This window comes from Notamacropus eugenii, chromosome 5 (genome assembly GCF_028372415.1).
Source record: "Notamacropus eugenii isolate mMacEug1 chromosome 5, mMacEug1.pri_v2, whole genome shotgun sequence".
Classification (NCBI taxonomy): Eukaryota; Metazoa; Chordata; class Mammalia; order Diprotodontia; family Macropodidae; genus Notamacropus; species Notamacropus eugenii.
In genome coordinates, this window is record NC_092876.1 from 280,805,977 (window position 1) to 280,819,794 (window position 13,818).

Sequence of the window (13,818 nt, forward strand, 5' to 3'; positions counted from 1 at the left end):
TGGGGAATGACTTATATTCTTATAGATTTGATAAAATTCTCTATATATTTTAGAAATGAAGACTTTATTGGAGACACTGGTTGTAAAAAAAAATTGTTTCTCAGCTTTCTGCTTCCTTTCTAATCTTGATTACATTGGCTTTGTTTGTGCAAAACCTTTTTTAATTTAATGTAATTAACATTATCCATTTTTCATTTCATAATGTTCTTTATCTCTTGTTTGGTCATAAATTCTTCCCTTCTCTGTAGGTCTGACAGGTAAACTACTCCTTTCTACTTATCTTTTAAAGTTCTATTTTAACCTGGCCTTAATGTGTCTTTTCAATTTCATTGGACATTATTTCCTCTCCCATACTCTACAGTGCAGGTAAACTATCCTTCTCTCTGTTTCTCACACAGAGCACTCCGTTTCCTATCTTCCTCCCTTTGCCCTGGCCATCTCCTATTCCTGGAATATCTTTTCTCATTACCTCTGCCTCACAGAGTCTCTTACTTCTTTTAAGATGAATTTCAAGCAATATTTTCCTCATGACACAGTCTTTCCTAAGTCTCTCAAATAGCTAGCAGCCACCCTCCTAAAGTACCTTGCATTCAACTTCTTTGTGTATATTTGCATTTATTAACTTTACATTTATGCTATATGTATTATAAGCTTTACTTTTATTTCATTCCTTGTGCTTATGTCCCCAGAATCTAACACAGATCCTGGTATATGGAAGGTGCTAAAGAAATATATCTTGAATGATTGATTGAGAAGAGAACAGACTAAAGATAGAGTTTTGGGAATCGAGAGGAAGAAAGTAAACCAGCAAAGGTGACTGAGAAGGAGCTATCAGATAGTGAGGAGAAAAGCAAAGAGAATCGCTACAGCATCAATGGTAAAAGAAAGTATCAAAAAGGAAATGGTGTTCAGCAGTGACCATAGCTACAGAGAAGTCAAAGAAAGAGTCCATTGGGTTTGACATTCAAGAGGGTACTGATGACTTTGGAAAGAGTCATTTCAATAGCGTAGTGAGGTCAGAAGCCAGACTGAAGGAGGTTGAGTAGTAAGTAGATAATGAAGGAAGGGAGGTTGGGAATGTCAGCTACTCATTTCTAGAAGTTTAACAAGGAAAGGAAAGAGAGAGATAGGGCAACAGATGGAAATGGTTTTTATACCCTCCAGGTAAAGTTTTTGTTTGTTTGTTTAGGATAGGAGAGAAATGATCATGTCTGTAAGCAGATGGAGAAATAGACAACAGAGAAGAATAAACATTGAAAATGAGAGAGGGAGGAGGGGGAGAGGAAGAGACAGAAGGAGGGAGGAAGAAAAAGTGGGGTGCACACAGGGAGAGGAGAGAGAGAGGAAGAGGGAGGGAGAGAGAGGAGAAAGAGGAGGAAGGGGAAGGGGGAGAAAGTGAAAAAGAGAGAGCAGAAGACCCTAGAGATCATAAGAGAAGGAAGTGGAATCAGAAAACCTGGGTTTGAATTCTAGTTTTGCCATTTATTGTCTATATAACCTTCATTTCTGTGGGCTTCAGAGTTTCCATCTATAAAATAAGGATTTTGGACTAGATGATCTCCAAGGTTCTTTCCAGCTCTAAAAGTTCTATGATTTCATGGACCAAGGGTTCAAATGAAGAGGTTAGCCTAATGGATACACAATATTTGGTAAATATTAAATAAATGTCAGTTATTATTACTACTGATATTGCTGACCAGAGAAGAAAGTTTGGGAGTTCTGGATTTTTGAGATCAAGCAGTTACCAGCAATGGTGAGGTTTATGATATGATCAATGAAGTAGTTGACTAAAGTGGAGTGTGAAGGAGGTAAGAGTGGTAGAGGAAGTTGAATAAGACACCAGCTGTAACCCAAAGAGATCAAAGCCAGAAAGAAAGGCTGTTTGTATGCCAAAATACTCATAGCAGAACTTCCTGTGGTGGCAAAGAGCTGGAAACAAAGCATGTATCCTTCAAATGGGGAATGGGTAAGCAAACTGTGACCTGGAATATTACCGTAATATAAATAACAATAAATAGAGAGAATTCAGAGAAACGCGGAGGCTTATTTATTTCCTATTTATCCTATATGTGACTTGTTTGTAAACATTTGTCTGCTTTTTGTCTCCCCCATTAGATTGTGAGCTCCTTGAGGTCAGAGATTGTCTTTTGCCTCTTTTTGTATCCCTGGCACTTAACACAATGCCTGACACATGATAAATGATTGTTCACTGACTGATGTAAACACAGAGTAAAGTAAGTAGAGCAAGGAAAACAATATACACAACTACCAGAATGACATAAATGGAAAGAACAAGAATAACAACAAACTTTGCACTCTATGTGATTATAATTGCCAAGCTTGGCCTTGGAAAAGAGATAAGAAATGTACTTCTCTTTCTTCTTTGTAGAGGTGGAGGAGAATCTTGAACTGCATGTGTGGTCAGATTCTGCTGATGTGCTGATTAGTTTTTGCTAAACTGCTTTTTAAAAAATATTCTTTTTATTCTTTGTTACAAGGTTTGGCAAGGCTTGGTGAGAGGGAGAAGGAAGGGATATATTTGGAAATGAAGACAAAGTTAAAAAAGACACAAAAAAATACACAAAAATAAAAATTAAAGAATGCATGGGGTTAAGAAGGTTATGTGTATAAACGTTGCTGACACCTAGAAAGATGGCAGGGAAAACATGGATGAGAAGACTGTAAAGCAGATGTTCAAGCAGTCAGAGAGCTGGAGGAAGGCACTGCATGAATGCTTATGCTTGAGCTAGGAAGATGTTGTGGAGGCTAGTAAATGACATCTACAAGAATTGTGACACAGTGATGCAATATGCCTCAGGGAACCTCACAAGAGAAGGGATTGTTTCTGTGGTGGTGGGTTCAGTGGCATGCATCTGAAAGTGGCAGTGCAAGGCAAATAGGATTCAGATCATCTGTCCCTGTGAGTGAAGGTGGAGCCAGACTTGAAGAGGAAGGAATGGGATATGCCATCTTCCTATTAATGCCAAGAACGGCGCTGAGCTTGAGAGGAAGAAATAGAAGACAAAGGAGATCTGCTGGATCATCGAGCAGCTGCTTCATGGGGTGTGATGGAAGAGGTGGGCAGGAGATAAAGCCCAGGGAGGGAAAGTGTTGATATGGACAGGAGAATTAGCAAGGGTAAGTGAGTCAAACCAGTGGTTTTCAGTGACAGGGATCAGAGAAGCAAGTGATTGAGGGTATACTAGCCATAGTGAAGAGGTGAATGCCAACTTCTAGGATAGATCAGTCCCAAGGTTCTAGAATGTTTCTGAGGGGGAATCTCCCTAGGTCCCATTAGTCAGGCATACATACATACATGCATATTTATATGCATATATACGTATATGTATTACTCTTGGTATCAGAGAGGGAGCTGTGGGAGTGGGGATGAGAAAGTAACATCTAGTTCGTAGTCTGCACCTTGGTAAATGAGAAACTGATCTGAGCTCTGCAGCCACTTCACCTGTAATTCTGTGGGACAAAGGGACAAAGAGAACAATATTTTTATGGCATGAAAATGAAGAGATGACAAACATACAAATATTTACAAACAAGCCAAGTATAGGATAAATAGGAAATAAATGAGGCTTCCCATGTTTCTCGGAATTCTTCATATTTATTCTTTTTTTGATGCAGTGATATTCCATACCAAATTTACTTAACCATTCCCCAACTGATAAATATATGCTTTGTTTACAGCTCTTTGCTATCACAAAATTATATATATATATATATATATATATATATATATATATATATATATATATATACACACACACACACACACACACACACACACACACACACATATACATATATATTCACACCCATATATGTGTGTATATGTGTGTTTGCAGGGTTAGCATATGGACACTGGTGAGGGAAGAGAGGACTTTCCTCTCTGGAAGGTTTACTGCAGAGCTGTGGAACCCCATTCAGGGTCAAACAACAGAGGGGCCACATGGGAAGGGGCTAGGTCCTAGAGGCTATGAACCCAGATGCCACCCTGTCAGAGGAGTCTTGAGATATAAGAGTAATGTTGGGGAGAGCAAGAATGGGTACCATGAGTATTTAAAAATAAATTGTAAAAGTGCTTCAAGAATGAAAACCACCCTAAAGTTCTGTTCTAGGAACCAAAGTCTTACAAAACAGGAAGCTAGTGGTCTGTTGGGTTTTCACACCTTAGGGCTCAGAAATGACAATATTATTTACTGTGTCCCCAAGAATGATAGGTGAAGCATTTGGAGGACTCTGATCAGTTTCTAATTTGCCAAGGTTGAGGCACTGAACTAGATGCTACCTTTGCGTCCCCTCTCCCACAACTCTCTCTCTCTGATACCAAGAATAAGATATATTCCGCTCTATGAAAGAGCTGTACAGGAAGATCTCACCTCTATTACCTGCTTGAGCTTCAGTTTTCCCCTCTGTAAAATGGAGTGGGAAGAATGTTGGATCACATTATCTCTAAGGTCCCTGTCATCTTCATGAATTTTAAATTCTAAAATCTCTGTAGATCTTGTGTGGTCTCAGTTCTGAGGTGTCAGGGAAAAAAGGGGATGGGCATCCTTGTATAGATGAAGAACTGTGGGTGGTGAGGAAATCAGGAAGTAACCCACATGGAAGGGATAAAATGAAGCATTACAGCAATATCCTCTACTGCCTGGTCTTGAGTGTTATTTAGTTTAGGAAGGGACAGTCCCAACTAAACTATGGGGCTGAAGACAGTAGGAAATGGTCTGCTTAGAGAGTGATGCCCTCTATTACAATTGATTCAGACTGGTTACACCAACATCTTCAGTCAGAAGAGAAATAGAAAAAATTACAGTGGCTGATGAATATGAGCACAGCCCTCAAGTTCAACCCAAATGTTTAATTTTATCTAATCTACTCAAGATTGGAACATTTGTAAAAAGTGTCACTTGAAAAGGTTACAAACCAAGCCTAAGTGGAGAATTGGTACATGACTTTTTGTTTGCAGATGATTGTACGCTCAATGCTGCCTCTGAAACTGAGATGAAACAAAGCATGGATTGATTCTTTGCTGCTTGTGCTAATTTTGACCTGACAATTAACTCCAAGAAAACGGAGGTTCTCCATCAGCAAACAGAGAAGTTTTGAATACTGTGGATAAGTTCATTTGCCTTGGTAGTATACTTTCCAGGGATGTACACATAGATAAGGAGGTTGATGCATGCATTGCCAGGGCTCTGAAGGAAAAATGTGGGAGAGAAGAGGTATTAGGTTGCCTACCAAACTGAAGATCTGTGGAGTTATTGTGCTGACATCATTGTTATATGCCTGTGAAACCTGGACAGTATACCAGCACCATGCCAGGAAACAGAATCACTTCCATTTGAATTGTCTAAAGAAAATTCTAAAAATCACCTGGCAAGATAAGGTTCCAGACACTGAGGTCCTTTCTCAAGCTGAGATGCCATGCATTCAAACTCTGCTTCACAGAGCACAACTCCAACGAGATGACCATGTTATTTGAATATCAAACACAGGTTTGCCTAAAAGACTATTTTATGGAGAACTCACACAAGGCAAGTGCTCACATGGAGGTCAAAAGAAGTGATGCAAGGAAACTCTCAAGATTTCTCTGAAAAACTTTGGAATCGATTGCAAGACATGGGAGACACTGGCCCAGGACCACCTAGTACGGCATGCCCACATCAAAGAAAGCACTGTGCTCTATAAACAAAGCAGAATCGCATTAACTCAAAGGAAACATGAAGTGAGTAAATTTAGAACCATCTCCATTTCAAATGTTCATGTGGACTATGTGTGCCCAACCAGTGGTAGAGCATTCTGAGCTCATATGGGTCTGATCGGTCACAGTTGGGCATACTATGCCTTGACTCAGACACAGTGATGTCATTTTGATCCTCTTTGAGCACAACCTTTTTTTTGGCCTAAAACAGTGTCAAACCACCACTAAAGTATGTGCGCCACTTAGGGCTGTGCTATTATTGCCTACTAGAGAACCACCCTTCTAGAAGCAGTTACATGTATGGTCAATCAATATCAATCAATGATAATTTATTAAGTGGCTCTCCAGAGAGACAGAGAAAGGTATATGTGTCTTCTACCTTATACAAATATGTCCACATTGAGCAATATTCAACATATCTCATCAATAGCTTTATAGTTTTTCTTGTTTTAAAATACATTTTTCTTGTTGTCTTTTGTTTTACATCATCTAATTTCCCTAGGATCCCCCCTCCTCCCTCCTCCCAGAGAACCATCTCATATAACAAAGCAAAACTGACACAATGAAATCTGACAATATATGCAGTCCTTCACACTCATGGACTTCCCATCTTAACAAAGAATTTTGTGTGTGTGCAAGTTTTTTTTTTTTAATTTTGCAACATTCTCTTTCAATTGTTTTATAGTTGTTCTTTAAATTTATGCTTTTGTAATCATTGTGTATATTTTTTTCAGGGTGCTGCTCACTTCATTTTACATCAGTTCATATATGTCTTTCCATGCTTCTCTGCATGTATCATATACATAGTTTCTTATAGCAGAGTAATATTCCAGTACCTATATATACTACAATTTGTTGAGCCATTTCCCAATTAACAGAAATCTACATTGTTTCCAGTTCTTTACTGCCCCCAAAAGTGCTGCTGCCAGCATTTTGATGTACATGGGAAACTTGACAATCTTTTCATACTCCTCTATATATTTTATCTCCTTTTATGCTCTCAGCCATACTATCAGGTATATGGGTATCATTATTTTTCTCATGAAACTGATGAGGAAATTGATACCAGAGAGGATGCGAGATATCCAGTTACACAAATTCAGTTTAACAAGCCTTTATTAAACACCCCCAGGCTGATGACACTTTTGAGGTGCTAGCGGGGGTGGGGAACCTGTGCCCTTGAGAAGAAATTTTTGTTCTATGAAGTTTGGATTCAGTAAAAGGGCTGCACTTGAGGACCTAGAGGACCACATGTGATCCTGAAGTCACAGGTTCCCCACACACGAAAGTGAAATATAAAATAGTTTCTCCTGTCAGGGACAGTATAGTCTTTTGGGAAGATTCAATATTTAAAGAGATAAAAGAATGCATTTATATTTAAGAGGGGAGATAGCATTAATAACCAAGAGAACAAGAAGAATTTCTTGTAGTGGGTAGCACTTATTTAGGGAATAACAAATAGGCCAATTTGGCTGGAATCTAGAGTGTGTGATGGGGGGCAATGTGAAACAAGGCTAGAATGATAAGCTGAAGTATCCCCAGAGTGAAGGACATTAAGTGTCGAGTTGGGGAGTGAGTGGGTGGGGTCATGCTTGGCAGAACAAGCAGAATCTCAATACTTTCCTAGGGTATGGGGAATATAGAGGGGGCATGGGGATCTTGAGGATAGATGATCCCACAGTCGGGAGATCTAGAGTATGTTGGGTAGTGAGGGACCTGGAGTGTGACTTGTTCTCTCTGAATTATGCCAAGATCTCAAAAGGATTCTAGCTTGGGGAGTGGGCCCATGCCCCACCTGGAGGACAATCACCTAGTCAGGCAGATCATCAAACTGTCTTCTCTCTCTGCCCTTTCTAACACTTGCAAAGGGCCAGGAGGACTCAGGGGCCTTATAGCAGGATGTGTACTCTTTGTCTTCAAGGAAAAACCACAGACTCAGTAATACCTGTGTGCAGGGTGACCTGAAGACTTACTGAGGAGATGTGCCTAGCCAGGCTGGGGTCTGGTGCTTCCACCCACAGACATAGTTCTTGAAAACATCAATAGCAATCCTTTTGATTTCTCTTTGAGGCCAGAACCACTGAAGGGAAATTCCAGGGCCAGGCATTCTAACATTGGCTGCGTGATCTCCAGCAGGTACTTTGAGACTTCTGAGCCTATTTTGTTTGCTTGTGCTCAGGCTTGAAGTAAGTGGTGAAATATATTATAAGCCATGTTAATGATTTCTAGATCTCTCTCACCTAAACTTCTGTCCCATAGAGGCAGCCGGGTGACAGAGTGGATAAAGTGTTGGGTCTAGAGACAGGAAAACCAGAGTTAAAATCTAGTTTTGGATACTTACCAGCTGTCACTGGACCTTTGTTAGCCTCAGTTTTCTCAACTGTAAAACAGGAATAGTAATAGTAACCTCTCCTGGAGGGTTGTTATGAGGATAAAATGAGATAATATTTGTAAAGCGTTTATTACAATGACTAGCATATAGTAGTTGCTACGTAAATACAAAGCTATTATTATTATCCATATTTCCTTGGAACATTTCCACTTGGATGTGCTTGGATTGTCTCAATCTTAGAATATCCAAAACTAAATTAATCCTTTGTATCTCAAACAAACTCCATCCCCAAACTTCCGGTTTTATAGTGAAATAGCAATCTGATTGCCTTTATCCCATAGGCATGAAAACATTACAGTATCATAGACTGACAAAACATCACAGCCAGAGGAATCTTTTGATATCATCTATTCAAACCCTACTGACCTCATTGACTATAACTGTGGACATCAAGGCCCAGTGAAAATGAAATGATTTTCCAAAGGTCACACAGTCAAGTCAACAAGCATTTATTAAGCACCTGCTACGTACAAGGCACCATGTTAGGTGCTAGGGATACAAAGAAAGGTAAAAACAGTCCTGTTCCTCAAGGAACTGACAGTCTAATGGAGGAGATGATACTCAGGCACTCATGTACACACGTCATATATACAAGATAAATTGGAGCTCTCAGAGGGAAGGTACTAGCATAGGACTAAGAAAAGCTTCTTGCAGAAGAAGGGAGGATTTTAGCCATCTTGAAGACAGCCAGGAGTGGAAACAAGGTGAGCATTCCATACTCATTGGAAATGGACAGTGAGGAGATGGATTACCTTGTTCAAGGAACAGGCAGGAGGCCAGTGTCACTAGATCTCACAGTATCTGAGGGAGAGTAAGGTGTAAAAAGAATGGAAAGGTAGAGAGGAGCCAGATTATGAAGGGCTTTATCAATCAATGCAGATGATTTTTTATTTATCCTGAGGGTAATAGGGAACCACTGGAGTAGATTGAATGAGGGGAGGGTGACCTGGTCAGATACAATTAGTTAATGGCACAGCTAGGAATAGGATGCAAGGTCTCCTGATACCTGTTTCTAGTGTACTATCCTGCCTCCCTTTTCTCTGACTTATTGGCTCTTCCCCCTCCTTCACCCCTTAGAATTGATTAGTCCTAAATAGTCTTCCTTCAAAATATCTCCTAAAACTATCCTTTCCTTTGCATTTCCAAAACTACCACCCTAGTACAGTTCACCCTTAACAAGGTCTTAGCAATTCACTAAACCACTTTTTCCACCTCTAGCATTCTCCTTTGACTAATCCATCCTGAGCACTACTGCCAGATGACTGGTCTTTCTAAAGTACATCCCTGATCATATATCACTCCCTCACTCAGAAATCTTCTATAGCTCCTCAGTACCTTTTTTGGGGGGTGGGGTGGAGGGGGAAAGGAGAGAGGATTGATAGGGAGGGCATATATAGGAGAGTAGGAGATATAATACAACTGCGTGCCTATTTTAAAATGTGGGTTTGATGAAAAAGACACCCTGAAACCCATCAACACTGCAGGAAACACATGAGTCAGGCCTCCCAGAGCAGCAGTTTGTGTACTGTAGGTTGAGGCTTGATATTATCAACACTTATCACTTGTTGGTGTCTCTCATAGCTACCGTGAAGTTTAAAACAGCAATCCCCAGGAATCTTAGCCCAGTACATAGTCCCCTCTGCTTAGAAGTTTAGTGAAAAAAAGTATATTTTCATAACTGGAAATCCATATCTGTCCCTAGAAAAAAGGCTCAGTGAATGTCCAAAGCAACCCTTCTTGGGAAGGGTGTAATGTGTAATGGACCATGACACATGTGATTCTCCCCAAGCAGACTTCACCTTGACACGTAACGCAGTGAACACCATCTTGGTTGAATCCAGCGATTGCTTAATTGGGAAATTGTAGCATTCTCTAGAATTTCCTTTTTGGCTGAGGCTGGTTCAGTTCCCCTCTCTCCTTACGTAAAGGAAGTTCCCTTCACTCACACAATCATCATTTTCTCATCCTGAGAAAGCTCAGCTAGTTCAATATGAGGACATCCTGGGCAGATGAAGGACCTCCTGAAGAATGTTGCTTTCCTAGATGTTGGCTATGTAGAAATATTCCCTTTGAGCCCTTCCTCTGGTCTATCCTCTTGGCAAATGGTAGCCTGTCTGGATTCAAACTTCTTTTCTACTTAGATCTTACATATGATCTATATAAAGAACCTATTTCTGTTAATGCACACCAGTAACTCACAGATCATGGACTATGGAATCAAAAAGCATTAGATTCCTCTTTGTTGTTGTCATTCAGTAGTGTCTGACTCTGTGGTCCTATTTGGGGTTTTCTTGGCAAAGATACCGGTGTGATTTACATTTTCTTCTCCAGTTCATTTTGCAGATGAAGAAACTGAGGCAAACAGGTTTAAGTGACTTGCCCAGGGTCACACAGCTAAGACCAGATTTGAACTCAGGAAGATGAATCTTCTTGACTCCAAGTCCACAGCTCTATTCACTGTGCCACTTGGCTGGATAGAGGCCAATACAGTCATAACTCAGGATTTTTCACCTGGGACAAAAAAATTAGAGGCAGCAGAGGAGAGTTTAATCATGGGTACAGCCTATAAGGAGACAATATGGTTCTTCAAGGAATTGAGGGGAGAGGCAGACCTAGGTCAGGGAACTGTGAGGTAACTTGGAGAGGAAACTCGTCTTCCTCAGTGTTAATGCTTTGGGACAAAACCCAGTTTGCTTAAAGCTAGTTATATCTCTGGAGTCTGATACCCTCATTTTACTCATGAAGAAACCTGGAGTAATTAAGTTATCTCATCTGATAACTCTTCTCCAAATCTGATCTTCTCTCCCCCAAATGAAGATAGCCCAAATCCTGGAATTTTATCTCCCTTATTCTCTTGTTCCTGCGTTTGATTTCACTATTTCCAACACAATTTCCCAATCTCCAATTTGAAACTTTGGCATTATATTTGAATCCTTCTTTGCCCTCTACCTCTTGTTCTCAACAATGTTGGCAGATATTTTATATCTGTCTTCTATCAATCCATCTTGCCAACGGTGAGTAAGGATCTCATTGTCTCTTATCTGGACTATTGAAAGAAACTCCCACCATGTATTCTTCCATAGTCTCCCTGCTTCAATCTGTCCTTCACCCTGCTGCCCATATCCCTGTACCTCTTGACTGAATCTGCCCATGTCAAACTTTTATTCCAAACCATCTGGATAAAGTTTGAATTCCTTCATCCTGATCTTCAAGACCCTCCACAATCTGGTACCACTTTTCCTTTCTCATATCATTCCCTTCCCAGTAGTTTCTTTTTTTAAGGGGAAGGTGGAATGTGGAACTATGATTTAATCATTTTAGGAAACTCCCAGTGTGGAAACTTCCCCATGATGCAGAGGACAACTTGTACTGCTCTTAGAGTCATCTAGGGGCCCCAAGAGGCTAAGTACCTTGTCCTTAGTCACACAAGTCATACAGATCATATTTGTCTATCAGTTAATCAGTCAATAAGCATTATATTAAGTAGTGAGTAAGTACCAGGCATTGCACTCAGCATTGCAGATGTAAAGACACAAATGAAATAGCCCCTGCTCTCAAGGTGTTTACTTGCTATCACTAGAGGCAGGGCTTGAACTCAGGTCTTCCTAACTCCAAGATAAATCTTTTATCCATTACCTAATGGCATAACTCCTTGTCTGTCCCAACCCATGGCCCAAATGCCTCCTACTGAATTCCTGCTTATCATTTAAAGCCCAACTCCAATGCTATCTCATTGGTTCTTTCTTGCACTTCAAAACTAATGATAATAATAGCAATATTTCTATAGTACTTCATGGAAAGTACTATAGAAACGCTTTGCAGACATTATATCTTTTGCTCTTCATAACCTTGCTTTGGGGAAGGTAGTATCATTATCTTTTTTTTTGGCAGGGGGGAGGCAGTTGGGGTTACATGACCCACCCAGGGTCATGTGTCAAACACAACTAGTAAGTGTTTGAAGAAGGATTTGAACTCACGTCCTCCTGACTCCAGGGCTGGCACTCTATCTACTGTGCCATCTAATTGTCACTTACCAGGCTTTTACAGATGAGAAAACTGAATTTCAGTTTATAGGATTTGCTCATGGTCATACCCAAGTAAATGTGTGGGATTCATATTCAGCTCTTATTTCCCTCCAAGTCCAAGGCTCTTTCCCCTGTATGCCATTACTTTTTTGGTAATGCATTTATGCTTTATTGTGTATTACAGTTATCTGTATACTTGTCATATCCTTCTATTATGCCATTAATTCTAGGGAGGCAATGTTTGAGTCTGATCTAAACCCTAACACCCAGATGCTCCCTCCAAACATAGCACTGGTTTAGTGACAGTTTGATGAATTCTGCTGAATTTCTGTTTCTTTTCTTTCTCCAAAGCAATTTTCCGATGACTTTGTGAGGAGGTGGGGGCTATTTCAGAGAACTAGGATTTTTGGGGATCCTCTTGAAGGAACAGAACCTATTGATCTACCCTCATTTCCTGGTGAAAGTGACAAACCCCAATTCCCTCAACACCCAATGGTGGACAGCACCAGAAGGATAGTTCTGCTCAGGACTGTGATGGGGTGAGATTAATCAGCTTCTTTGAACACTGATTATCATCAGCACTTCCCCAGAAATGCACATTTTCTTGTTGTCAAGGCAAAGGTTGTCTTAGAAAGGGAAGGAGGTATGAAGGTTAGAGCACACAGAGGGGAAAGTAGGTTGTCAATACATTACTGCTCCCCATTAGGCTTCACCAACACTTATCTGTATTAGAGGATGATAAGATGGACTGAAGTGACTCATGCCTCAGGCACTGGGTTTTGCTTGATAACATTGGTTTCAGTTTAATCAAACCCACAAAGACAACTTGTGTTTCTTTAAAATGACTTTGGTGGTTTCAAAATGGAGACTCAAATTACCTGGCCTTTCCTTGAAAAGTATTCTACCCAGCCCTGCCCGATCCAATTTGGCATAAGAATGCCAAAATTGGAAGGGACACTAGAGATCCTTTACTCCATCCTCCACATTCCACACCCCACTCCCATTCTAGAGCTAGGGAAATTAGGACCCTGAGAGTAAATTAACCTGTTGAACATCAATCAGTTACTAAGTGGCATAGCCAGAATTTTAATGTAGTCCTTATAGCATCTCGTTCAATTGGGGAAAGCGAATAAGTGTTTAGAGTATCTATACTCTATAATATGCTAGGTACTGTGCCAAGTTGTCTTCTTCTCTCCCTCCCTCTCTTCTCCTTCCCCACCCCTCCCCTCCTCCCTCTCCCACTCCTCTTCCTCCTTCTCCTCCTCCTCCTCCACCTTCTTCTCCTCCTTTTTCTCTTTTTAAACAAATATTATCTCATTGGATAATAGCAGTTGAATCAGATAATAGAACAGAAGTGAACCCAAACTGAGGTTTTAGCTCATCTTTCCACGTGGAAAGAGAATTCTCTCTAAAAGACTTCTGGGTACATTCTCCTCCTGAATGGAATGACGGTTTCAAGTTCTCATAATTCATATTATTTTGGGAGTGGAGGGTGGGAAACCCCCAGATTCTCTTTTTGAAATTTCCATCAAGTTTTTTTGGTGATCTGAAAGATGCTCTCACCCCTAGCTGGGATTTTTCTCCCATTTCTATGGAAGGCCTTTTTTAGCTATATAGAGCATTACGGTTTGCAAAGAACTTCACATATGTAATCCCTTTTGATCCTCAAGACTATCTGGGAGATGTAA